The sequence below is a fragment of the Heterocephalus glaber genome, unplaced genomic scaffold (genome assembly GCF_053883595.1).
Source record: "Heterocephalus glaber isolate CG9 unplaced genomic scaffold, H.glaber_assembly_v1.0 deba00001504, whole genome shotgun sequence".
NCBI lineage: Eukaryota > Metazoa > Chordata > Mammalia > Rodentia > Bathyergidae > Heterocephalus > Heterocephalus glaber.
The window spans coordinates 62848588-62862583 of record NW_028258324.1 but is presented as its reverse complement, the minus strand read 5'-3'; the positions used below and the strand labels follow the sequence as shown (position 1 = coordinate 62862583).

Genomic DNA, 13996 nt, shown 5'->3' with positions numbered 1-13996 from the left:
AAGCAGGAGGCTGGCATTCTTAGAGAAATGGAATGAACAAACTGTGGAGTCAGGAAAATGTGATGTTCATAGGAGCACTGAGTGGTTGGGTTTGCCTGGAAATGTAGAGCGAGTGTTCATCCAAATCTCCTTTATTTAGCCAGACATTACCCAGCACTTATTCAAGTACCCATTCCAAAGGTTTTAGCACATTTACAGATGAAACAGAGAGGTCAAGAGATTCTCCCAGATTCACACAGAAAACTTCCAGGGTGCTACGTGCAGAGGTCAATGCTGTTTTCTTTCAGTAGCTACCATAGATGCTGCTGACTCTTCAGAATGAGTTTTGCCATCCCTAAAAAGGGAGAGTGCCTTATCCCTATTGTTTCAGTATAACTATCTTTGAAAAAGTCATGTTATCCTTCCATAAATAGAAGAAATTTATTAAGCCTTAACTTTCAATGAACATATAGCTATTGATTCTCCAGATGAGATGTTCAGTGATTTACATGGCACAGAATTACAGCATCTCTCCTTTTACCACTCAGTCAAGGGTGTGCGTGTGTGTGTGTGTGTGTGTGTGTGTGTGTGATGATTAAATCATTGTGCTCAGAGAAAATATAGAGAGAAGCCACAAGGCTCACAAGACAGTAAATTCCACCTAGGACCTCTGTTATTGTACAGATTTGTGTTCTGGGCATTCCTTTGCTTACAGCTGTTCTCAGCCATAATATTTCCACGCCCCAAGCTCTGCTTCATTTCAGGGAATAGCTGTCAGTACAGCAAATTGTTAAATAGACATGGTTTGTGCCTTACTTATTTTCCTACCAGCCTCTTTATACTGCATTAAACTCAGTCATCCTTTCCCTAAATAAGACTTCATATCTTTTGCTACTGAACTAACCAGTCTTGGAGTTGTTTTGAAATCTATTGCTTCTACCTGAATTCAAATACTGTGCTTTGCGTTGAGTCTAATGTAACACTTTTTAAAATTAAGATAATTATAGAAATTAGAGGATTTCAGATGCTTTTCAGATAAGTATTTCTTTGGGTTTCCACCACTATGAGCTAAGAAGAAGCAAACTATACCTCTTCTTTTCCCCTACTCCTTCTGCTTTCCACTCTGCTAAAGGGAACCTGAGGACCCAACCAGGAAGTGACATCATGCAGGGCCTGGTTTCATATCCTCATAAAGTACAGTACTTTAATTAAATCTATCAAAGAGGCTAATAAAAGGGAGACTGGGGAGAAATGAGGTTTTTGATCAGAGGTATTACATAAATGGACATCACCAGAGAGGGGACGTTAACAGGTGTGTGGAGCATTCAGGGGCATCAGAGTTCAACTTCCTCAGTGGAGGGCTAAACATCTGTCCTGTGTGGTTCTTCTTTTATTATTTTCCAAATAAGAGAAGTGTATCTAAAGGCTTAGAACCAGATTATCTCACATTTACATTATGCTTTAGATTTATTGTGCACTGTCTCATTTTAATGCTAGTCCTCACAAAGATCCCGTAGGACAGGCAAACCATGGACTGACTCACCAACTGTTGGATCATATTTTGGAAGGCAGAGTTCAACACTCTACATTACATCAGTAGCAACTGGAAAGGAGTGGTTCCAGGAGGATGCTAGCATAGACCTGAGAAGGGCAGTCATGTAGGGATAGATAGGCATGGAGCATCCTGGTAAAGATAAATGTGAATTGCACAAAGTAATGGCCTTTCTAAGCAAATGTCCCCTTTAAGAGTAGATATTAATCTACTATAACAAGATTTAGTTCATCATGTTTCCCTCTGGTTTTAGGACAAGATTTTTATCCCTGTTCAGATACTAGAATCTCTCCTAAAATAGAGTGAACAACCTCAGGGATGATCATCAGGAGCTCAATCCCAGAGTACGAAGACTCCAAAGTCACTTTCAGGTGAGTGGGGCTCTGTGGAGGCCACCTTGGGCTGGGCAGGGATAGGTCACAGACTGAGATGTTTGCGTCTTCAGAGGCTGAGCTGTGACACAAAGTGTGGCAGGGGAAGTTACAGGTGTCTCCTGATCCTTAACAGAGAATGTGTTGTCTTTTGGGGAGAGCACAGCAGATGGCTCCAGAGATGTGGGATCAGCGGGACTCAGCTCTTCCACCAGGATTCTAATGCTGCAATTGCCCTTCTTGGGAGTCTTCATTTGAGTCAACTCAGGCGCTTTCCCACACATAACCACCATGCATACTACGTCAAGCATAAACTCTTGGGGACTCCCACAGAGCTGAGGGATGAATACCAACTCTCTCTGCTTGAAGCTTTCCAAACACTGGTAGCCTTTTGCAATGCATTATTACATAGATGAGACAACTAGTCCATGTAAACTAATAGAGAGCTAGAGTCTAGTTTTCAAAGTTCCACCGGATTACTTCTTCATCCCCTAAGCAACTTTGTCCTTAGTACCTAGTGTCTGCTGAGTGCTTAGAAATCATGCCATTCAATCTTCACAGGCTTCTTAGTAGGCTGTAACATTGTTCCCAGTTTCAGAATACGAAACAGGTTTGAACTGGTCGTGTAACTTGTCCAAGGCCACAGAGTAGTAAGGAGCAAACCTAGACTTTCACCTACATCTGCTGGAATCCCAGGTTCTGGTCTTAGCCACCACAGTATGTGCGCTGCCTTCCAGTCGTATTCTGGAGCCTGTGCTGAATCAGTGGGTAGGGTACTGGGTGGGAAAGGATATGGCTGTTAGGAGGCCTGACACCTCCCAACTGTATGTCATCTGCAGGTCCCTTGGCCTGAAGTTATGGTGGAGGATATGTGAATGCCTGGACTGTTACTACATCTGCTTGCACTCTGGTCTACAGTCTTGGTATTTTTATGTGTCTTGGAAGGCACGTCAAAGGTGGAATGTGAATCGTCTCCTTGGTTGAATATGTGTTGGAACCTTCCGAGTGAACTCTGAAGCTCTTCCAAGGAGGCCAATTTCAGCATTAGAATTCTGGTGGAGGGGCTACTCTCAATTTTCCTCCTTCCCAAAATGGGCACCATTCTTTCCTCCTGCCTGTAAAGTTAGTGTGGAGGGCATGCAAAAAGTTGCAATGTGGATACAAACTATAAAAATTCTACAAGGGTATGAGGAACTGTTACAACTTAATTGTATGTCTTCCTAATATTGCTCAGGAATTAATGAGTCCTGGAGCTAAAGGAAAGAACCCAAGGGAATAAAGGAATCATTTACTCTTTTAACAAATACTGTGCACCGTCATCTGCCAGGAATAATAAAGAACAGGTATTCAGCAGCTTCTAGTGAGCTGCTCTGTGAAGAACTTGGTTTCTTTGTCACATCTAAGAGAGATTACCACTTAGGTCAGTCATTGGGGACCCTTTTCTGAATTGCTTCCTGTGCTATAACTGTGTTGAAAATGAAACAAAGAAAAAAGTGACCTTAATGCTGGCCTCCAAGAAGACTTTGGTCAATTCAGCACCTTTTGCAAGCTGTAAATTCATTCTTCAAATTGTCTACTTGGTTTTTTTCCCCTCTCTGAGAGAAAAAAAAAATCTAGCCTGTTTAAAATTAAAAATCAGCTTCACAAGGAAATATCACAGCAGAAATGTAATTCAACAAGTATCTGCTGAGTGTTTTATGGGTTTTAGTCCATGCTAAGTATTGAACTGTTGCAAGGGGTAGGAATGTAGATGGTAATGTTGAATACCACGGCCCATAAAACACGGTCTCTACCCCCAAAGCAGTAATAACTACTCCAGGAACTCTGTTAGCAGTCAGTGGAATTTTAGTGGTTGAGACAGGTTAAGACAGAAATGGACAAAAAACAGATGTCAATATAAAAAATGAATGTTTGAATGCTCTCAGGTTTATGTTCTTGGGTTAGGAAAGGTGGACTTTTTGGTAGAAGACTCTGAAAGTGAAACAAAGGAGCTGTAATTTGCTTCTGTGGGCAATTAATGAAGCCATGAAAGGTTTTAGAGCAGAACAGTAACATGATGAAGAAATGAACAATCCAAACCAAGTGTTATCATAAAGACCCTTTTAATTTGAAAGATTTTTATGATCAGGTAAAATTCAAATCAAAGGAAGCTTGAAGAAAAAGAGTTTTAAGTGGAGACATGTATTGGCTCATGCAACTAGAAAGTTTAAGTAGTGGACTTTGGTCATGGTTGTTCAGGTATTCCGATGTCATCAGCTGTCAGACTGACTCCATTCTTAGGCTGTGTCCCATCAGGAGGAAGATATCTTCTGATAGCTCCAGGTTTAAATGTGTTCCAGAGACTATGAACGCAGAGAAAGACCTCTGGACAGGGAGCTCTGACTGGTCCACTTAGGTCATGTACTCATCCTGGAAAACTCACTGTGGCCAGGGAGGTGAAGCCATTTGGTGGGCCAAAACCAGGAGCTATGCGTCTGCTGAGGTAGGAGGGTGATCCTGATCAGGGCTTCCTCCCCTTTCACTAACCATATGAACTAAGTAAGATATTTCCATCATGAGGTGGCATATTTTCTCAATGGAAGACATACTGGGACATCAAACACACACAGGTACTACCTAAGTTTGATGTTAACACATAGCCTAAGACAGACCACCTCTTCTCTTTCATCTGTAACTTGTTCCTTTCAATATTGCTCTTTATTCATTCTTTTACAGATACTCAATGCTGTAAATCATGACTCCTATGTTGATTACCTACCACAGAAGTTTCTGTATAGCTCTACAAGCAATTAGGCTAGGTTTTGAAAAGTTAATTATAAATCCTTTTGCTTCTAAGTGAAATAAGAAAATATAGCAGAAGTGGGTAGCTGAGTGGCAACATCTCTTCATAACATAGGGTTGGTCCTCAGGAGAGATGTCCAGCCAGGGGTTATAGTTCCTGCCTCTACTCTCTGCATATGGAATGGAAAGCATCTGGTCAGTTCTTGCCAGAGGGCTGGGAGAGGAATACTGTGAGCTGCTTCTGGGTGGTCCCATGAAGGGTGAGTGTCCCTTCCTCTCATCTCTTTCTCTGTTAATGGAGATGGGGAGACTCGTACCTTTGCAGGTGGACTGGGACACAAGATAGAGAGTTCTTGACTCCCTGAATAACCATATGAAATGCTGCCCAACCAGCATCACCCACTGAATTCTTACACTACTAAGAAGTAAACCTTCCCTGTGTTGAGCCAATGAAAAGTAGAGTCTCACCTTAATAAATACAAGGGGGAGTGGTAATGAAGCTTATTATCCACACACTCATTTTCATTGCATAAAATTGAGCGGTCTTAAAAACTCTGAAACCAAACATCCACTTCTTCTCTTTAGAGCCATGTCTTTCTTCCAACTTCTTTTTCCAAAACTCACCAACTCACTTTATATATGTGAAATCTATCAAAGCAGGTCACCTCTCTTTAATAGTTACTGTTCCTGTACTCACTCTTTCCTCCCTGAGATCCTTAACCCACAAACTGTGTATGCTTGTGGCAGGTTTCATCAACAGCAGTGATGTTTAAATTTGTTAATAAACTCAAAGTCTTCTAAATGAACACATTGCTGCTAATGTTGTAGTCACGTACAATGTGGGATTCAGGTTCGTCAGTCACTTTTCTTTTGCTCTTGCTGGTTATTGCTGATTGCAGAGGTATAGACAGATCTTTGTACCTGTTCATGAAAAGCTCTTTGTCTTCAGAAATTTTCCTGCAGTTAAATGAATCATACCACTTTGAATTTTAAATATACCCTAGTCTGTTTACATAAGAATCATATGCCTCTTCTTATTAGCACTTTCCATACTTTCCTTGCTTTTGCATTTCCACATATTAATAATCTTTGCAAACCAGCTCAAAAATCTAGCACACATAAAACAAATATGTAGAATACAAAAAATATTCATTTTTGCATTGGTCCCATATGACAGTTAGTATTGATTGTTAACTTGATGGGTTCCAGAGACAAATAGTAAATTAGTAAAGCACACTTCTGCGTGTGTCCAGGTGTGTCTAGAGGATATTTCGAGGGGTGATTAGCATGAGAGCCAGAAAACTGAGTGAGGGAAGACCCACCCTGAACTGGGGTGGCATCATCCCATAGGCAGGGGCTGGGATGGAATAAAAAGGAGGATGGATGAATGGAAAAAGGAGGAAGCCAACTCCCATGCATGCAAGCTTAAGTTTTCTAAAGCAGCTGTGTCTTTTGCTGCTGTCGTCACCTGGAGACATCATACTCTAACTTCTTCAGTCTTTTGATGTGGACTCACACCGGTAACTCTTCAGGGAGCTTCCAGGCTTTCAGCCTTGGACTGGAACTATGTTGTCTGGTCCCTTTTGTTCTGAAGCTTCCAGCTTCTTGGATTGAGCAGCCACTGGTTTATTTGGCCCTTCAGTGAGCAGACAGGCACCATGAAACTATCCAGAACCTTGATGTCCCTCCATGCAGCCCCTGAGAGCGTGACGCAAGGAGCTGTGAGAATGAAACCAGGCCTATAATGGAGATCTCAGGAAGTTAGAAATGTCAGGAACATGGAATACCTGCCAAGTGAAACTGTACTCCGTGAGCAGAGCCTGCCCAATAGTGTGGGCATGTGGGCTAAAACCAGCAAGGCCATAGTGGTAGGGCTGTCCATACCCTTTTGAGCTTATATTATACACATGTCCCAGATGCAGATGTAGAGCTACAGGACTTAATGTTGGTCTTGCTTTGAGTTTCAGTCTTGCTTTGGTCCCATGCATTCTTTCTATGCCTCCATTCTGCCTTTTTGGAATGGTAATGTTTATCTTGGATGTTCCATCATTGTACACTGGAAGTATACTAAAAACTTTTCAAAAAATTTTCACAGCTGAGAGTTTGCTTTGAGCTTCAGAGGAGATTTGGACTTGGACTTTCTACTTCCTATAAATGTCAGGACTGTGGGGGCTCTTAGAGATGGATTGGAAGGCATTTTGCACTATGAGATAGACTTGAGTCTTTTGAGGCTGGGAGGTGGAACCTGGAGGATCTGGGGCCTCGTTAGAGGAAGTGAGTCAGTAGGAACGCACCTTTGAAGGATATATCTTGTCCCTGGCCCCGTGCACTGCCTTTCCCTCTCTGCTTCCTGGCTGCCATGATATGAGCAGTTGTCTTCCGCTCTGTCCTTCTGCCAGTATGTTCTGCCTCACCCCAGGCCCAGAAACAATGGATCCAGCTGACCATGGACTGAAACCCCTAAAACCATGAGCCTAACCGAATCTTTCCTTCTCTAAGTTATTTATCTCAGGTATTTTGTCAAAGCAATGGAAAAATGCCTAATACACTCCACAACCTAAGGCAACAGTGCATATCCCTTGCCCATGGTGGTCCCAGCTGATGTATTTTTATATTGCCTTTGGCTGTGTTAACAGAGGTATAGATGCTCTTCAGTTGTAGATTCCTAGAGCACCAGAGCTGGAAGAATTCTGTCACCCAGCTAAATATCTGCACTTCGCACATCAGAAAAATGAGACTGAAAGATGAGTTGCTAATCATTAACAGGTTGCTAATCATTTAATGAAAATGTGGATGAATAGAATTTAATAATATGTGGGGGCTTTCTAAGTTTTTTCCATTCTGTCCTGTCAACTCCTTTTTAAATGCTTTAAAAATGTTTAATTGATATATAACAATTATACACATTTATGGGCATAGTGTGATATTTCAGTACATAAAACAACATGTGATGGTCAAATCAGGACAATCGGTAGATCCATCACCTCAAAAGTTTACCAACTTTTTTTTTTTCCAGTTCCAGGAATTGAACTCAGGACCTTGTACATGCCAGGCAGACATAGTACTACTGAGCTACATCACTGGCTCTCTATCAACTTTTAATTAATCTATTGTTTCCCTTTAGCCTTCTGGGAAAATGCTACCTTTGCTTTATTCACAGGAGAGAGAGTAGAGAGACACACCTGGAAACATACAGGAACTGATGTGGGTTCTTGTAGGTTTCTTCTACTCTTAAGCTCTGAATGATGAGAGAAAAGTGAAGAAGCTGAATAGATCAAAACTTGAGAAAGAGAAAAGAAGAAAAGTTTTGGTATGTGGTGAGAAATTGAAAGTCTCTGAAGGGGCTGATGCTATTGAGAGAATTCAAAACATGAAACCAAATCACTTTCCATTTTGTTCTCAGAATCCAGATCTAATTAGTTTGAAAGATGAGGAAATAATTACTGAGTCATTCCCACCTCACTGAATATTCCAAGTGTCATTGAATAAGTTGTACTGTGCCAAATTCTGCTTTTCTTTTTATTTTCTTTCTTTTTGAGGGAGTAGCTTAAAGACAAGATCTCACTATGTAATTCAGGCTAGTCTTGAACTCACTACGTAGCCCAGGCTAGCCTTGAACATATGGTGATCCTATTGCCTCAGCCTTCCAAGTGCTGGGATTACAGGCATGTGCCTCCATGTCTGGCTAGCTTTTCAAACCTTTATTTAAGATACTCCTGGTGTCAATGAATAAGAAAGCCTTATTCCTGGATCTGTGGATAAAGAACGAGCACACCCTTGAAGAAATTTCTATCACTTTTACAATGCATCAAGTAGAAGTATATGCCACTGCCATTTGTTTATGGACCAAAAATGTTCGAATGTTAGCAATTGCATATAGTTCACCTGTAGAATTTGTTTTTCTTCACAAAATTCATGTATATTTTAATAAAAAATGGGTTTTTAATTCCTTATTGTCAGGTAGAATTTATGGTCAGGATGATAGGTCATGTTTAGCTTATTGCAATAAGAACAATTGGGGGAGAAAAACAACATCAGGAGGCTTCAGAACCACTAGGAAGAGTTTGACTTCATTTAAAACCAAACTGACAGTGCAGTTTGCAAGATGGCAAGTGACTGGAGTATTTAAAAAATGAACTCTCTTCACAAAAATCTGCTTTCCTTAGCCATTTTAGTTTTGTCACCTCTATAGCACTGAGAATGCCCTGTACCAATCATTCCTTGAAAAAGGCAGAGATGCTCAGTCTGAAGTTTTTAGAGACACAAACTATTCTCTTAAGAGCTGATAACAGTTATTTTGTCTTGATTGCTTCTTCGTGTGTGTGTGTGTGTATGTGTGTGTAAGTGCACTTATGTCTAAGTGTGATAAAGGCAGGCCCTGTGTGGAAACTGGATAATATTTTATTGGAATAAAGAAAGCAAAGGGTAGAAAGCAAAAAATTAGAAATGCAACTCAAGCTTCTACTTTGTAAGATGCTAGAAACTCCATCTTTCCCATGTCATCCTGTTTATGAATATCTGTTCTTTACTTTAATTGGTAGTAAACCTCTTTAAATTAGAGCTTTGATGGCCTGCCCAATGGTTGGAAGCAGTGGTACCACTTATTGGAAGGGGAAAGACAATACCTTAAGTTTTTGGAGGTTGAAGACAATAAAGATAAAAAGATCCTTTGTCTATGAAATGGCCCCAGACCATAAGTTTAGAAAGACACCCATAGGGAGAGGAGAGCTCCCGACAAGCCCTATAAATGGTGCAAATACCTCTTCCTGGACCCTGTGGTTTTCAAAAGTGTATGACCACAGGCACATGGATGCTGCTGGCTGTGTGGGCAAGAGCCTTCAAGTGTCATGAGTCCAAGCTAGCATCAGCCTTTACAGTAGAAAGCATGGGGCATCTTCCTACAATGACCTCGACTCCACAACCAGTGCATGTGAATGTCCAGCAAAGAACAGAGAAAAGCAGCATCAAAAGACTAAGGAAATTCAATCCCGAACAGTAAGGGAACAGATCATATTTTTAAAGATCCACATTAATTCAAGAGTGAGTGTTTCCAATATCTCAACTCTTGAATTGTTTATTTTTAGCCCAAATCTTTGAGGAAAGAGAACACCAACAGGAAATATTTTATCTACTCCAAAGTCCCATCTGATAGGTCCTGATTTAATTTCTAAGTATGTCTGTCCTGATTCTTGAGTAAAACCAGATACTTTTCCTTTAATACATCTTGGTCACTACCAGGACTTCAAAAAGGAACTCTCATTTGATTTTTTAAACATAATGAGCAAATTGGATGCCTATCTATACAAAAGTAATTTTGTACTTGAGCAAAAGAGTGCAGTCAGCGGATAATTCACTCTTGTGGCTTTTCATTAGCTAACTTTCCCTCGGGGCAATTTAGAGGTTAGAGCCCTGCTCATCTGCTTTCCTAGCTTCTGTTAGAATTATGGCTGCAATTCACTAGGGGAATCCAAAAAGCAGGGCACCTGTTTGTTCTCCAGAAGAAACCCTTGTAATGGAAGTAGATGCCATTTGTTAATCGCCTCAAATATTACTCATTTTTAGGTATACTATTTAATCCTCTCAACAACCCTAGAAGTTAGAGCTAATCTCTATTTTAAGAAGAAAGAACCCAATTTTGCAAAGTAATTTCTTCCAAATCACACTGTTAGTGAACGGCACATTGTCACAGTCTTTGTGTTTTTAGAGTCCATTACTGTTCTGTTCCCCTTTTTGGCCTTAGAACATCCCTCTCCTTTAATCTCACCCATAGGATAAAAAATCCCAACCATCATTGTGTCTCCTGGGAGTAAGAGTCTGAAAGAAAATGTAAATATTTCATCTGCCAGGGGCAATATGTGACCTCATTGCTATAATGGTTTTCATAATTTTAATAATGCCATAAAAATCTTAACCCAGAACATACTTGTAAGATAAAAGACATTTTATTAACACATTTATTTGGTAAATACAGATGTATAACATTTGCTTGTTGTAAAGAATTTAATTATTTTTATAATTATGAACATTTGAATTTAGGAACAAAGATAATATTTACATTTTCTGTTTGTTTGAGTGCTAATGAGATACAAAATATTTGCACATTTCTTAAAGAACCATCTGAAAATCATTACTTTAGAGACCTTCCTTCTTTCTTTCCTTTCTTGCTCCCTCCCTTCTTTCCTCTGGCTCCCCCATTATCTCTCCTTTCTCTATCCTTCCCTTCCTTTCTCTCTCTCTCTCTCTCTCCCTCTCTCCCTCCCTTCCTCCCTGGAAACGTGTCCCAGACACTTCCCAAGAGCCAGAATCTTGGCAATGGAAAAGGCACTCTTCTCATAAGAGATCATGTTTTTCAAAAATGAGGCATAGCACATTCACAAATAATGCATCCAATGCAGTACAAAATACTGTGGGAGTTTGGAGCGAACATGACAATTACTGTCTGCTGTGGGGGGATCTTTGTGGACTTTGGAGAAGAGGTGATTTTCCAACAGTGGTCTCAATAATGAACGCTGTGTCAGAGACTGTTTTTTCAAATGAAGGCAGAAACAGTGGTGGAGAAGGAGATGGAGAAGTGGTGGAGGGCAAGGACAACCTGAGGAGAAGTGTGTGGAGGGAAGTTCTGAGAGAAGGACTGGAAAGGTGAGTCAGGGTCAGGAGGCAAAGCCTTCCAATGTCTTTCTGAGGAAATGCGGCCCTGATATAACAGATAATGAAGTTACCAAAACATTTTGGCACAGGAGACTGAAGATATAAGTTAATCTTTTTATGGAGTAGCCTGACAGCAAACTCCTGCGAAACCCAGATTGAAGGAAGGGAGGCTCTTGTCATGGAAAATGATGGGGATGATCAAATGATGAGGATGATCATCTCCCCTCCAGTGAAGAGGCATCATCCTAGGGGAAAGATTCTTGAAGAAGGCAAGAGATGAAGTACAAAGCCACAGGATAGGAAGAGTAAGGGCACAGAGACATCCTGGTGTATTGCTCTAAACAGTGTCCTCACCCAATTCATTTCCTCCTGGAATCTGTGAATGTGACCTTGCTCAATATTAGAGCCTTTGCCGATATAATCAGTTAAGATGAGGTCATCTTCATCCAGTAGCTGATACCCTTATATGGAGAGAAAGAGAGAAAACATGGAAAAACGCAAGTGCAAAGGGAAGATTGAACTGATGCAGCTACAAGCTAAGGAAAACCAAGGATTGCCAACAGCTGTAAAAAGTCAGGAGGAATCCAAGAATGATATTTTCTTGGAACTTTCAGAGAGCATGGCTCTGTGGTCACCTTGAACTTCTAGCTTCCAAAATGGTGAGAGAATAAATTTCTCGTTTTAAACCATCAAGCTTGTGACAATTTGTTTCAGCAAGTCTAGAGAATGAACATGCTTGTACAACCTTAGAAAGATGGGGTAGTCGTAGTCACCCTCAGTGACAAGGAGGAATTTATAAAACTGTAGTATACTCAAGAGAAAAAGCATCTTTACAAGACAATTCTACAGTGTGAAGAGCATGGAGACCAGTAAGTCATTACTTCTATTAGTGAATCTTACATACTAATCAGTGAAGAGTATAAACAACCAATGAAAGGAATGGTCATCATAGAAACAGAGGAGGAAACAGGCTCAATAAGATGAAATTACTCGTTACAATTCCTACAGTTATAAAGTGGCAGAACTGGGATTGAAACTATCTTTCCTGCCTCCCAGTTTAGTTCTAAACACAGATTTTTCACAGGCAGGACCATAAAAATAAAGAAGAACATGATGGAGAGGAGGAAGAGGCTTAGAAAAAGAAGGCTGGTGTTCTCCAAGGGCCAGTCCCTGCTTTTTCAAACTCTGTCCCCAAATGGAAACATGATAATCTGCTTGCAGATCCCCAATTCTCCAGCCCACTAACTCTGCCCTGGTGTCTGAGAGTGCTGTCCTATTTCTTTTAAACCTCCAAAGAATGACAATGATGACATCACTGCTTTGTCCATTTTTAATCTTATCTGCAGAAGGATCGAAACTGAGAATAAGTAGGTCACCACAAGTTCAGAACAAATGTGTCAAATGTTCAGGAAGCTCCAGTCTTAGAGCAAAACCAGAAATGCCAGTCAATCAAGATAAGCACTGTCTTGGGACCGGCCTCGGAACAGGCATTTGATATGTGGTTCTCATCACACAACAGTACTCTACACTGGCTGGATTGGGGGAAGAAACCATGTAGGTCATTTAATTTCATCCCTTCTGCTTTTAGAAAGGACTAAAATATGAACCATCTAGAAAGAAGAGAATCTGGCTGACCAGGCATTTCTTAAAGGCTCTGGTCAAGGCACAGGCTTGCTGGTTTCTAGCCTCAGAAGTGCTACTTGGTATCACTTACTTGCTGAACTGAAGTAGCACTGCAGTGTGAGCTATCTCTGAGTTGTCTCACCTGACTCTGGAGACAGCTTTGGTGACATCATTCAGTTTTCATTTCAGAGATGACACAGCTCCTCCTCCAAAGAGGGGGAAATAACTTGCCAAGTATAAATTCACACAGAAGAAATCAGATGAAAAGCATCTCAAGAGATGTCTGGCTTTGTTCAGTTACTAAAGAAACAGAAAACAAAACAATTTTGAGATACTATTTCACACCTATTAAGTCATCAAAAATTGTTATTGACGTACAATTTTATTTAATCTCTGTGAGAATCAGGCTGCAGAGAGGAGGTATATGCATGCACTGAAGATATCATTTTCAAAGGCAATCTGCTAATGTGAACCATGATTCAGAAAAATGAGCCTACCCTATGACCCAGTGACCTAGTTTCAGGATTAACATTCTAGGGATTTGTAAATTGGAAAAGAATGGTATTTGTGCATATTCTTAGAAAAGCATTAATCAAAATGCAAGGCCTCTAAGATCACATAGTCTGAGCTCTTCCAAAAACCGATGAGTACATTGAGACAGATGGAGGATTGATTTTCCAAGAGTCTGAGCCATGGCCAGGTTAATTCCTATCCAAGAGTCTTTCAGTTATATTCTGAAGCATTTTGGAAAAAAGCTGCAAACATCTCAGATCTCTCCAAATCGGAGAAGTGGTTTTATAATTGTGAATAGCCTGGTTCTTTGGGCTCCAGTCATAGTCCCATCAAGTACTAGATGAGTGCTTTGGAGAAGATACTGAATCTTGAGGTTCATCTTTAAAACCAGTGCAATAGTAGAATCTCTGGTACATTACAGCCATGCTGCCACTTCCGGTTCGGTGGGCTCTGGTCAACTCCATGACCTTGTACAGGCAAACTACAAGACACCTACCTTTTAGCCTCATGCCTGCCCTTGTCACCTCCC

General features: G+C 40.7%; 1 long non-coding RNA gene across 5 annotated transcripts in view; it reads left to right on the top strand.

Annotated features, from left to right (window-relative positions):
* Positions 1–13996, top strand: part of LOC110348445 (uncharacterized) — a 73848-nt gene that overhangs the window by 9132 nt on the left and 50720 nt on the right. For 4 of the 5 annotated variants that reach the window (XR_002393697.2, XR_015441017.1, XR_015441020.1 and 1 more), the window contains exon 3: positions 1785–1902. This is a non-coding gene — a long non-coding RNA (uncharacterized LOC110348445). Of the gene's footprint in view, positions 1–1784; positions 1903–2741; positions 13994–13996 lie in introns of those variants that run through there. The other variant, XR_015441018.1, reaches the window with a different exon arrangement.